The sequence below is a fragment of the Pundamilia nyererei genome, unplaced genomic scaffold (assembly GCF_000239375.1).
Source record: "Pundamilia nyererei isolate P.nyererei 1_Seehausen unplaced genomic scaffold, PunNye1.0 scaffold00234, whole genome shotgun sequence".
NCBI lineage: Eukaryota > Metazoa > Chordata > Actinopteri > Cichliformes > Cichlidae > Pundamilia > Pundamilia nyererei.
Genome location: NW_005187635.1, coordinates 745,083 through 756,254, shown reverse-complemented (window position 1 = coordinate 756,254; position 11,172 = coordinate 745,083). Strand labels below are relative to the sequence as shown.

Here is an 11,172-nt window from a genome sequence, read left to right as displayed (position 1 = left end):
GTGCGCGGTAAGCATAGGAATTTGTGGTTTGGTGCATACACATGCATACTTGGGTGAATATGCACGCGTGTGTGTGTGTGTGTGTGCGCGTGTGGCAGACTCTGGCAGCAGGCTTGAAATTAAAACCTTATGCGGAACAGAGCTCGTGATTGAACTGGAATTAAAACAAAAGGCAGAAGAGCACGGAGTAAAAAAAAAAAAAGAAACGGGGAGAGGAGAAGGAGATGGCGAGAGCAGCAGGAGGAGGAGAGGTGTATTGTCTAAGAAGAGAAGAAGTGAGCGATTGCCACCACTGCAGTACTACAGCTCGTCTGGGTTGTTTCTTATCAGAATGTCAGGCAGACCTTTCCCATTGACTCGCTTCTGTCAGCAGTCTTCTTAAATGTGAAAGCAATTAGGGAAATTGGCGAAGTCAAAGAAACATCTCAAAGACACCTAAAAGAATAGCTGTGATGAGTTGGAGAGCGCATGTGGAACAGGGAGGGATGAGCGCACACTCACATAAAATACATGTGAATGTCTGCACTCAAGGAGAGACACACTCCCTGTCTTTTTTTTTCTTAATGCACATACACCTGAGTAGCTCTTGCCTTTGATGGCTGAGATCGTGTCGAACCACAGTTTTCGTCTCAAGTCTGACCTGTCCTTTGTGCTGCATGCATTTCTGTGTCTCTTTGATATCTCCTAAGTAATGCACTTTAGTTTTCTTGACCTAATAAATCACTGAATTGACGCTTCAAGTAAGCGTATTATATTAATTCAGGGACAAAATGATTACTAGGAACACAGCTTATTCAAATGGCACACATTACAAGCGAATTCCTGCATTTTCCCTTTTAATAGCCTGCACTACACTTGCCTTAAGGCGTTTCTGAAGGCATTCCCCTCTGCTCTCACCTCTCTTAACCCCTGAGCATGGAGCATCTGCTTTCTCCATTCAGTTGGAGCTTGCTGATTTAATAGCTCTGGGCATATTGCCTTGAAAAGGAGGAAGAAAAAAAACTTTTGGCCAGGGCCCCTGGCTTTCTCATTAGTAGTCTCTCCCTGCGATGTATAGGAGCATTCTCACTGGTCAGCCCTCCTCTTTGTGGAACACAGTCTTGACCTGTTCCCACCACACATTGTGTGTGTGTGTGTGTGTGTGTGTGTGTGTGTGTGTGTGTGTGTGTGTGTGTGTGTGTGTGTGTGTAAAAAAAAAGCGGTCATTTCCATGAGAAAGGAGTGCAGAGAATGGACAGGGGCTGCGTTTTCTTTCTGTGAGATGGCTGCAGACGCGACTGAGGGTGCACAAGGGCGACCTCATCCATCATGTTGTGAATAGCCTAAAATTATCACCCAGTGTTTCTGGACATCATGTGATGAAGAGATTCTTGACAAAGGTCATCTTGGGTAAGAGCAACCCGGGGCTGGCTCTCTGACCCCAGTTTTTGGGGGGTTTATTTTCACTTGCTTAAATAAAGTTCACAGTGTAACTGCCAGTTGCTTAAGGAATTTATACACATTTACCATTTTAGTTATGCATCACATAATGTATTGTACTAGATAAAATATGAAATCTTATGTAAAATATGTGGCCCTTTAAACAAAAACTATAGGTTAAAAGGAGGCTAAAATGATTACACATGGTTACTAACAAAAGTAGGTTTGCAACTATAAACATTGTCTTTGCTATTATATTGAGTAATTTGATCCATTCTTAAAATTAACTGATTGGAGCAACTTTAAGACTTAAATAGCTAATCTGCTGGGTATATAATTCAAAATGCCTATACTTTCTTCATGTATGTTCTTTCCACAGCATGACATGTCTCACATTTGTTTCTTTTTTAAGCACACAGTGCTTGCTGCACGCTTCAGCAATTACCCTGGACATATGAGCTGGCTGCCTCTGTCCCTTTTTTGTTTTGTTTTTTTCCTGGTTGTCCGTCGCATGGTTGTATTAAAAAGGTCCATCCTCGGTGGCCAGTCGGGAGGTTTGAAGACCGGAGGAAGGCGGGGCGAGTGGGCGGGGTTAGTGTTTTGGTTGGTCGGGAGTGACGTATCCGGAGCGACTTCCTGGTCTGTCTGCTCCCTGGGAGGAGGAGACGGAGACTGCAGTGTTGTTAGTTTGAACAAAATGGCTGCGAGACCACTGTCAAGGAGAGCTCACTGAACGCCTACCATGAGTGTCCGCTCCGCCGTCTGGATCAACACAGAATGTATTTCCCCGGAGTCGCTACTCATTTTGCATTTGCGGTAGCCAGTCCGTCGCTAGTCGTCCAACCGACGACTTAAACAACAACAACAACAACAAAAATCTTTTGCACTTTAAAACAAGTTGGGTGGCTGGCTGACGGCCGTCGGCTTGCTCCGCGAGAAGTCATCGGCGATTTTTTTTTTAACGAAAACTGCCTGATTTCTCTGGTTTGCAAAACCTTGCAACGGTCGACGACTTACGACGCCAACCAGCTAACGTTAGCTTACATAATTTAGCTGCTTTTAAAAGTCATTTTAATCGTGTTCGTATTTTTTTTGTTTTTGTTATTAGTGGTGCTTCGTCCGCTTCCCCGCCCCCTCCCCCCGTTAAATCGTGACGTTTTAACAAATTGTTTTTTGGTAAAAATAATTTCACAGCGTATGTGTTTTGGGTTTTATTTTTTAATCTTTTTTTCTTCTTGCTCAAAGCATAAATTACCGTACTTGCTGTGTATATATCTGGCTGAGTAGCCGTTGTTTACCTCGGTATCTTGTCACCAAGCTGCTACAGCAGCAGTCGGCTTATCTACCAAGTCTGACTTTAATTACGACTAAATCTCTGCTCCATCTCTTTACGGGTAACTTTAGAAAAGACATCGGAGAATGCTTTTATGCATTTCCCCCCCCTGCCATGCATCGACTCTTAACTGAAAGCTGCCAAAGCTGTGATTAAAGCAAGGTAAGTTTATACATTTAATTTATTTATATATATTTTTAGATTCTTGGCAAACTGATGAATAATGTTAATCAACGTTTGGCAATCAAAAATTGTAGCGGCAGCCGAAAAATGAAAATCGCCGTGTTCCTCTATAATTAAGCTAAAGTATATCACTCAGCTCTAGTCTCATTGACGTACAGACTAAGCCCGGTTAACAACAGCGGTAATGCCCCGGCAAACGCTCAAGTACTACATCATTAAAACATCCATTAACAGTTTACTAAGCGTGTTTGTTTTGCCCAGATTTCTGCTCACATTGTTTATGCAGGGCATTCTTCGGCAAAGGAAAACACTGATTGAGCCGAGGTATTCTTCCATGTGCCTTTAGACACGGGTTTGATGACTAATTTTAGTGTATTTATTTGAAGAGTCTTGAATATGTTGGGAACTTTTGTGTTATATCATAGCCCTTTTATGATTGGCTGAGTGCGCTGGAGCACACTATGTACATGTGAGTGTGTAATGCGATGGTTTCTTGGAGCCACTGGGAGAATTGCTTTGCCTTTTCCAATGTCTGTGTGGTTATTAGAAGGTAATGGGGCGCTAATTTTATAGTTATAGTTTGATTGCAGATAGCACAGAGTTGCATTAGGGCTGTAACACCTTTTATATTTTCGTTAAGTGTTTTAATTCGTGCCTATCCGATGTAGTTACACTTTTCTTAAATGTGGCAAAGGCACAGTCCCATTTGTTCCCAATTTTCGCTACGCTTCGGTCTGTGGTTCAACTGTATCACATTATGTATCTTGTACACCATTGTACATTCCACTACACTAATTCTTAGTACATTATTAAACATAGCTGTCCTGTCTCTCTTCCCTCCTTTCCTCCACACCCCTCCTTCCCAACTCGGATTGAACTGTCGCTTTCCATTGCTTCCCCCCCTCGTGCATCCTGTCCCCAGGCGCTGGAGTATAGCTTTTAATATCTCCACCGCGTGTCTTAATTGAAGTACATAATTTCCTGTTCAATTTCAAACCCCCTTTTCCTCCACCCCTCCTCTGACATCTCTGTCACCACTGTCTTATCTCTACCGTCACACATCAGTGAGGTGATGAAATGAAAAATGTGCCCAAGCTGTAGTGGCACACCGTACATTTGCAGTCAGATGGGGATGGTTTATTTTTGTGTATGATGGATATATGCACTGTCTGTGAATGTAAATATTTTTGTGGCATATTCAGCCAGTGTCTGCACATGTGCAATGCCTTTCATTTTTTTTGACCATGGGACTGTGTGACTATTTATGTCTAGCTCAATACCTTTGCCATTAAGTAATGCCCTCCAGTTGTTAATCAGGACTTGAGTGCACCCTAGACGGCCAGCTGACAGACGGGCACAAACACACAGCCCTTTTTTGCCCAGAGCTAAGGGTCCTTCAAGGCTGATGAGCATGCAGTAAGGGGATAGCTCTGAAAAGATGTTTTGGGGGGTGTCCAAAATGAGTGGAGAGAATAGGATGCTCTTCACCGTGGAACAAAAAGGAGGAGGGAGTTTAGTTTTTGTTAAATACCATGCAATTACCTTTACCATTACCAGACACAACTGTAACTAGCACTTAAACCACAGCAAGTGGTTTAAGGCACTAGGGTAAATTTTGGGATTGCACATGGACCTTAGATCACCATTGAGGGGGTCACTCCTTAGGCAGTGCATGTTATGCTGCAATGAAGGTGCAGGTTTTCTGCCAGAAGCAGTCAGGAGCAGTGTGGAGTATCTGGGGGTGTAGCACTGATTTTTGCATGCCACTGTCCACTGTACTGTGATACTGAGGGAGCAGTGCAGTAGTCTCTGTGTACATGCAACTCTAGCAACTGTTGCTAATGAAAGCAGACAGAGAGAGACACTCTGGGGAGTTTATTCCCTACTTCCAGCACGAAGAGAAAGTACTATACCAACAGTATCGAAACATGTATCGAAATACGCTTAATGTCATTCACCTGCAGCAGTAAATTGGGTAGTCTGCCCTGCTGGAATTAGTCAACATAAGCAAAACATTATAAGTTGAACTGCCGATGGGAAAACAGTGTTAAAGATTTGCTTGGTTCCTTTTTACTTTTAACTTTAAAAAAAAAAAACAACTTCAATTCATTTGAACTGTATTTATGTGTGGAAAGTGGTTAGCCCACTGTCACTGTTAATGTAACAGTTGTAGTATAAAAATAACCTAAATGTATTAAATATGCAGAAAGTGTGGCATAAATATTGGTATATGTCCTATTGTCATTAAAACATTTCTGAATTAAATTAGCTCGGTCTTGTGACGTTTACCTTAGTCCCAAAATGCAAAAGGATTCAAAATGAGAAATTTCATCTCACAGAGGCTCAGACTCAATGAATTGTATTACTTCTTTTGCTTTTTTGGCAGCATTGCAGGCAGGAAACACATTACCCATGTTGGCTCTGGATCTAACCAGGCTTTAGGCTGTTGGCATCTAGACACTGTTTTGATTAGAGTGTATTGTAACAATGCCGGGAGGGCAAATCTTGGCAGTAACTCCATCTGCAGCCCCTTATCACTAAAGGGGCAGGATCATTTATTTGAAAGGAAACCCAAGTTGCTTATCCTTAGTTGACCCTTTGCAGACAAAACATGAACACCAGTGTAAGTTACTATCATTAGCCTTGTTTCCACTGCAGGGCCAAGTGTAAATATACTGTATCCACCATGCATTTTTCTGTACAGTGGTAAAATAGTTTATTTTCCTTGTCAGATATTTTGTTGTGGCCCTGGTGAAGCCCCCTGTAGTTGGACTTGTGTGTTGCTTCTGTTGTCAGTCCTCTCCCCCTGTCATTGACCCTATCCCAGGCTTTAGTGTGGTAGTTACTGAGCCTGTGATTATGAGGCTTTTCAAACAACTGGCACAGTCGCGATAGATAACGCGCTTAACACCGCCGCAGGGTGCTCCTCAAGTAAGGGTACATTGACAGTAGAATCAGCTGGATTGAATAGGGGGCTGCCAAAAGCCATTAACCTCTTCCTCTGCTCACTGTATTGCTATTTTAATGTCAAGGGGGGCAGGATCTAGATTTACCAAGCAATGGTGTTTGGTTTAGCCATTGTACCAAATGAGTAGTGTTTATGTGGGCACACCCCTAAGGGGGGAGTGTGTCTGTACTTTGTGTTTGCAGTTGTAATAACAGAGCACCAGAAAGTCATAAATGGTTACAGTGTCCTTCGATGGATGTAAACTAGAAAACAAAGCTTTTTAGGTTACATCCATCCATCGTGTAGACCAGGCTTTACTGTTGTTTTGGTATAAGATGGTGATCTCATGTTATGATAGATGTGATCTCCACGTCTTACACTCTCATACCCATATCTGGCATTTCTTGTGAATTTGCAAAAATTGAAGATGCACTCTAAATAGGCATGGATGAAATTAGTTTAAGTTGTGAGTAAAAGGTGGCAGTTTAAGGAATCTTCTTGTGATTAGTAGCCACACATACAAACTAAAGGGAGGTGGATGTGTAATTGTCCTCCTTATCTAACTTCTGTGCCAATTGAGGGGGCAGGGGCTTTAGGGGCCCACCAAGGGTAAGCTAGGACTGGGTGGAAGCAGGGGGATGGGGGAAGCGAAGCTGAAACCCATCGAGCTGCTGCCTGAGAGTCTTGGCAGGGATCCAGGGGAATGTTCAATGTGCCGAGGTTTGGTTGAGGCCCCGGTCCCTCCCTCTACTTCATGTTAGCTAATTGGAGAGACGTGGACAGAAGGAGATTGGCATCAGATAGAAACTGACAGAGAATATGCAGGACAAGCAACCATATAATATTCCCATTTCCTGCTCAAAATCAACAGACATCCTTACTCATTATGTAACAGGACTTGGTCCCTACAGCACTAACAAAGCTTTCAGTTATGGCAGTGTAAATCGCACTAGCATGCACTAGCTCTCCCTTCACTGGGGTCATGGCTTTGGTTGATAATCCACGTCAATTCTTACCCCTGAACACAAACTTGAATACAATCAATGAACTTTATCCGTCTGCTTTTACTTTTATTGATGTATGGATGTAAAGTGGTTTTCACAGCTCAATTTGCACTTCAATACATGACAAATTATAACAATAGGAAATAAAAATAAATCATGTTTGTTGGTGGCAAATCAGGTCACCTTACAACACAAAAACAACAAGAACAGTATTAAAAGGTAGGAAGAATAAAAACATATAAAACAAGATAATAGCTGATATGCAAATTAGCATAGTACAGTAGGCACAAACCATTGAAGGCAGCAGGAATGTCATTTTGCAAGTATTTTTCATATTTAAATATCTTTATTAGTAGTTTTCTCAGTTTTTTCTCAACCAATAGCTGCAAGACATTTCTGAGGATTGTTATTGGCCACATAGACCTAGGGTGGGTATTTATTCTTATTAGATCAGTTAAGCCAATTTTTACTTTAAATTAAAAAAAAAAGGTCTAATGTTTCATTTCACTTTGATAGATGTAGGCTTTTTTTGTGTCAGAATATCTGTATCTCATCTGCTGTCCAAACAGAAGGAGCTGTTGTGGCTTTTTCTGCCATTCTTTTCCTCTAGGCATTGTTCCTGCATCTCTTTGCAGGCTTGCTTCTCACTTTCAGAGACTGACTGATTGCTTATACTGCTGGCAGTCAGTAAATTGTTGATGGGACATTGTGTATGCCCATGTGCTTAAATATCAATCTTTTCTGAGTAGAACTTTGTCTTTTCAGCCTTGGGTGTGTGATCATTTGGTGGAAAGTAGGGAAATTTTGGTTAGTCCTCACTTCCTGATATACCTTCAAAGGACTCTTTGATGGTTAAGTCTCAGTTTATGACTCAGGTTAGAATAACATTTAGGTGTGGGTAAGGTAGCCAGATGTACTAGCTGACAGAGACAAGTGCCACTGGCAATGGTCGAATTGCTGGTACGCCGACAGTGCAGTCAAGCTATAGAAAGCACTCAAAAATAAACACATACACCAACACATTCAGCTTGACAGCTTCTTCTTGAATTCACTAAGCTTTAGCAGTGGCGATGGCAAGGACCAGGCTTTGCTTAGTCTTGTGTATTGTGCTGTTTTTCAGTTTAATGAGCTGCCACTGTGTTAAAGTTTCATATCTGCTTGGCAGAGGCAGCAGCCAAGACTGTGAGAGAGAATTTTCTGGAAGCAAACCTCAAAGCTGTTATTTATAGTACAACTGACTCCTAATATGTGGTTGTTTGACATTTCTTCCTCCCCAGTATTCCCCCCGCCGAACCAAAACACTACTCTCCAGGGGCCATCTCTTCTTTACAGGTTTTACCAACATACAATATGTATTCCACAATTCACTGAGCAAGCCTAGTCTAATAGCAATAAAGTGCACTGTATGTTTTCATAGACCATTTTGACCACCGGCTGTAAGCAAAGCCGACATGCACTGTATGCACAGGATGCTTATAAACCGAGCACTCACTGAGACTGAAGGATAGAAAACACAAGAAGATCGTTATTAGCACTTACCAACCGTGGAATTTACAGGCTTGTTTTCCCCAAGCTGTTCAGGTTGAGAAAACACAAATGCACTCCCACACACATTTGTGGAGATTAGTTGGGGTGTGTTGCAGTATTAGCAGGTATTGAGGAATTATTCCCCAGGTAAAGGCTGCCTAAAATGTTCCATGTAATAAGGCTCTGGAGAGTCTCATAGCTTCCATAATACGACAGGAATGGGTGGTTTTCTGAATGGCAGCGGTGGCAGATTTACCACAATCTGTGGTCACGAGTCTTGACTCTGTTATTCTCCCCCTGCCCCAAGAGAGGAAACTCCTCTTCCTACTCTTGTGTTTGTGGTGTTGTCTGTAGCCATTCCAAACATGATTCTCCATGTTTTGATTGCTCTTCTTTTTCTTTTGAAGTCCTGTGTCTCCCTTTCATTGTAACGCAGAGAATAACATTAGCACAGTTATCCTCCATTTTTCCCATTTTCTACCAGCCTTGCATCATTACTTTTGCCCTCAACCTTATTTTTGCTGTCTGGTTCTTTTGACACTAGTGATCAAGGTGTGCGAATATTTCAGCCCCCCCCAAACTCCACCCCTGTCCTCCAGTCTCTCCTTGGTCTGCCAGCCTCAATAGAGCTTCATTCAGTTTTGTTTCCAACTCCTCTCCAGTGAGGATTCTTTTGGTCTTTGCCCTTTTCCAGCAGTATTTTTTCTTTCTCTGTGTGCCCTGTCTAGTTCTCTGGCGGCTGTCATTCTTAATTGGTATTGCTCTGCGTCTGCTTTCATCCTCCGCCTGCTCCCTCCCTTTCCTCCATCCCTCCTCCCTCTTTTCTGCATCCCTGGCGGAAGAAGACAGGCATCAGACTGTCCGGTTCCGTGTGTGTGTCTGTGCTTTTATGCATGGTTGGTGTGTGTGTAGTGAGTTTCTAACCTCTTTCCTGTATAATAGCATGTTTCTTGTCATGTCTCCTCCTCTGTAACTTATCCCCACATATAGAGATATTAAGCAGTTGTATTTAGCATAGTAAGAAAGGGGGATCCTGCTTGGATATGAAATCATGAGTTTCCAGTGGTCAGTTTGGTCAATAGTCAGTTATAATAGTTATAATACACAATTGAGCTCTGCAGTTACAACATGGAGACACATTAATTTTTATTTTTTTGTTTGGTTAAATGCACCTTTGGATTGATTTTTGTCTTTTTATCTGCAAATCTCCATATGTCATTTAACCATACCTTTTTAAGGGCAAGAATATGAGCTGATTGCTGGTTATTGGCTGTGGTGTTGCAAGTCCCTTTAATTTAAGAGAACCTTAAGTGACACACGCTGGCTTTATAGGTCATTAATGTCAAAATGGGAAATGTTTCCCTAATTGCAGAGTCTTACTGCCAGAGGGGGTAAACCTGATGCTGGGGAGTGTGGCAGAGAGCGATACAGCCCAGAATCACTGCTGAAGAAGTGCTGCTGTCAGCAGTACTGAGAAAGGGGGAGAGAGGCAGGTAATGCAATATGTAGGGTCAACAGAGGTCAGGATGGAAGCTAACTTTGACGATGACTACATAAGCTCAAAAGTCAACTGCCCGCTCTCTGATTTCACATTCACATGCTGTTAGGACATTACCCTAAATGATATTACAGAGTGTGACACATAGGACATCAGGATAATAACTTTGTTGTTTTAATACTTGGACCTGTTTTTGTCCAACCCTCATAGTGACAGCAATACTTGTAAACAGACACTAGTGCAATCTTTTGTGTATAAAGACTATCAGGAGGAGCTGTAGTAGAAGAGACTCTGTCACTAGCAAATGAAAGGAAAACAAAAATAGTTTCTGTCACCTAAAACTCCTTTGTCCATTTCTTTCCTCCAGTCGCTCCAATTTGTTCCATCGGCAAAGCTTTTCATTCATTTTTTTCCTATTCCTATTCTAGATGTTTATAGCAGTGCAGCATTTTCTATTATTTTCTTGTTAGGTGGCCAGAAAGAGACTTAATACTATACTTAATAATGGTCTCAAATACGGAAGAGAATTAATAAAGAGTAAGATCACTTCACACTGTTGTCAAAATAGAATTTTTTTTGTTGCACATTTATTTGAAGTGGTTTCAGTGGTCATTTTTCACAGTATCGATGCAGCATTATCAACATCACGAAAAAGGAATAGAATATCATTAATCTATTGGTATTGTGTCAAATGTAGAAATCCCAGTATTGAAATTTCTAACTTTCCCACTCCTATCCACAGTGCACATATTCCATACCGTTATTTGTATGCACACTGGATCACACAATCACATCCACACATAATGGAACCCCTATTTATTCCCCGAGGGCAGCGTTCAGTGGGGCTGTTTGATATAACGATATATATCGGATGACAATATAAAAACATCTATCGTTTCATTTTATGCTATCGTTTGTTTCGTGGTGTGGCAAAATAAACTGTTTACGGTAATATTTTTTCATCGTTTTGATGGTCACTGTAGTGGCTATATTAATTTCTTAAAGTACTCTCTTTCTCTTATATGTAAATAACCACACTACTGACGGACAAGCGCCTGTTTTTATGCGTTGTCATTAGCAACAACGACGGTAACACCATCGCGTGTCCGCTTGTTTATGTTCCACATAAACCTTTCACAATAAAGCTCAAGATCCTGTTGAGACTTTTCAAAATAAACTGAATCACGTGAAAGAGCAGATTATTAACGGATTAGAAGTAAAAAAGAGCCGCCAGGTGCTAAAAAATAAACCTTAGACTCAA

The 11,172-nt window shown here is 41.6% G+C and overlaps 1 protein-coding gene across 1 annotated transcript in view; it reads left to right on the top strand.

Moving 5' to 3' along the window:
- Window positions 1-1,957: 1,957 nt before the first annotated feature.
- Window positions 1,958-11,172, top strand: part of tnrc6c2 (trinucleotide repeat containing adaptor 6C2) — a 47,982-nt gene continuing 38,767 nt past the window's right edge. Inside the window, exon 1 of the mRNA XM_005748976.2 lies at window positions 1,958-2,914. The gene's annotated coding sequence lies outside the window, so the exon portion shown is untranslated. The remainder of the gene's footprint in view (window positions 2,915-11,172) is intronic.